The 2,500-nt window shown below is 54.3% G+C and overlaps 1 pseudogene; it reads right to left on the bottom strand.

Moving 5' to 3' along the window:
* LOC123688190 overlaps positions 1-2,500 on the bottom strand; it is a 7,400-nt pseudogene that overhangs the window by 3,095 nt on the left and 1,805 nt on the right.

The raw sequence follows: 2,500 nt of genomic DNA, 5'->3' as shown, positions 1-2,500 counted from the left end.
GCCAAGTCCTCGATGATAATTTTGTGAATCCATGCCTGTATGTTGCCATGATGTAGGTCACAAGGGACGATGGAATTCCTTTGGCATTTAATACATTCTCTATACAGGCATGACTCACACTATCGAATGCCTTCGACACGTCAATGACCGCAACATAAACCGAGCGTAGTTTCTTGCGGTGACTCCGCAGGACAAGGTCTAGCAGGTAAGTATTACTGGCGCACCCGTCCATGCGTCTAAACGCCCTTTGACGGTTATCCAGCTCGATATTGCGGTCAAGACGCTGCGCCAGTATCTTATGAAGGCATCGAGTGATCACCGAGGACACCGTGATCGGCCTGAATTCACTTGGCTCCCTTGGATCATCCTTTTTAGGGATGAAGACCGTTCTAGACTCTAACAGTCTATCAGGTGGTCGGTCGCAGAGCAGGACCAAGTTGAATAGTCGGACCAAGATGTTCGGGTCCATCCTCATCAACTCGGCCGCAGCGACCCCGTCTGGGCCAGGAGAGGAATTCCTCTCGACATAATTCGCCCTAACCTCTTCCTCCGTGATAGGGTCCCCCAAGCCGCTCAACGGAGATGTCGATGGTGGAAGTTGGGGAGAGTTGTTGTTCCCTCTCGTGAATACTTGTCTCCAGTATGGGATCATGACATTCTCCGGTAGAGGTGGAGCATCGACGATATTTCCCAAGACGGCATGAACCGCTCTCACCGGATTCAGAGACCAGTTTCTCTGGACACGCCGATACTGCCGCCTGCGTTCTCTGCGCTTTGACAAAGTATGGCCCTGACTGGGCTGTCGAGCAGCAGGAACTCTTTGAGCTGGCAAGGGAAACCTCCTATCCAAGAAATCGGCCAGCATGCTCCGAAGATCGATTGCGGAGCAATGGCGTGCTTGGGAGCAGATGTCAACCAGTTGCTCCTCAACTGGGGTCCCGGCAGCCGGAGGGTCGAGGACCCCAAGAAAATCGATGATTCGAGATCTGAAGTCCCCGACGTGCTCGACCACCCGCCCGTCGGGATCTTGATCTATCGGAGGAGGATCGACTTGCCTCAGTTGTTCGAGGAATCGTGAAACGAGTAATTTGTAGGCTGGGGACTTTCGGTGACTCTTAATGGAGTCAAAAGATCTACCTTCGAAAGCCCTATGTAATGCCTGGTTGATGAAGCGCTCTCCCGCTATCACCAACTCAGCTTCACGCCTAGCTAAAATAGCCGATTCCTCCTCGGTCCATCGTCGCCTGACATCGACGTTTTGACCCAGCTCCCGGGCATCACTCCAGTCCGGGTGAGCCCTGCGGTGATGAACACCGCGACCAGTCGAAGTTGTGAATGACCGGTTACAACCTGGGAAAAGGCAAATAAAGGAACTCGGACCAGCACCAGCCAGCCCCGAGTCCGCAGCAACAGCCGCACCAGTTGGTTGGGGTGGACCAGCGGGCCCACCCCGAGGGTTCCGAGGCCTTCTTAAATTATTTGCACCAACTGTTCTTCGGGTGGGGGGCTGGTAACCCCCCACCCTGCTTGCCATTGCCTGCTATCAGCCGCCCAAATATTTGGACGTTACCGACTCTCACCACGAGGAGGTTGCAGGTTGGACTTAAGAGAGTCATAGTTACTCCCGCCGTTTACCCGCGCTTTTTTGAATTTCTTCACGTTGACATTCAGAGCACTGGGCAGAAATCACATTGCGTCAACACCCGCTGGGGCCATCGCAATGCTTTGTTTTAATTAGACAGTCGGATTCTCCCAGTCCGTGCCAGTTCTGAGTTGATTGTTAGATGACGGCCGCAGAGATTACCCAGAGCACCCTTGCGAGCACTCACGGGGTCTCGAAGCTTGACGATTCCGCGGGAGGCCAAGACGCGGGACCGAGCTCGGATCAAACGTAACGCAAGCGAAACGCATCACCTCGCCCAGGCCCGGTACGTTAGCCGTGACCCACTTCCCCAACAAGCCCGACACGCCACAATCCTCAGAGCCAATCCTTATCCCGAAGTTACGGATCTAATTTGCCGACTTCCCTTACCTACATTATTCTATCGACTAGAGGCTCTTTACCTTGGAGACCAGCTGCGGATATGGGTACGAGCCGGCGCGACGCCTACACGTGGCCCTCTCCCGGATTTTCAAGGTCCGAGGAGAAGATCCGGACACCGCCGCAAATGCGGTGCTCTTCGCGTTCCAAACCATATCTCCCTGCTAGAGGATTCCATGGAACTCGAACGCTTATGCAGAAAAGAAAACTCTTCCCGGATCTCTCGACGGCGTCTCCGGGTCCTTTTGGGTTGCCCCGACGAACTCTCTTACGAGGGCCCGGTTTAATTTCGGTTCCGCTGCCGGGTTCCGGAATAGGAACCGGATTCCCTTTCGCCCGACGGGCGTGCGTCACGCGTCAAGATGCATAGCATTTCTGCCACCACTTATAAACACGATTAACAACGCCACATCAACATCGGCTTTCGCCTAGGGCTTAGGATCGACTGACTCGTGTGCA

This window comes from Harmonia axyridis, chromosome X (assembly GCF_914767665.1).
Source record: "Harmonia axyridis chromosome X, icHarAxyr1.1, whole genome shotgun sequence".
NCBI classification, from domain to species: domain Eukaryota; kingdom Metazoa; phylum Arthropoda; class Insecta; order Coleoptera; family Coccinellidae; genus Harmonia; species Harmonia axyridis.
Note: the sequence above shows the minus strand (reverse complement) of the source record. Positions and strands in the feature narration are given on the sequence as shown.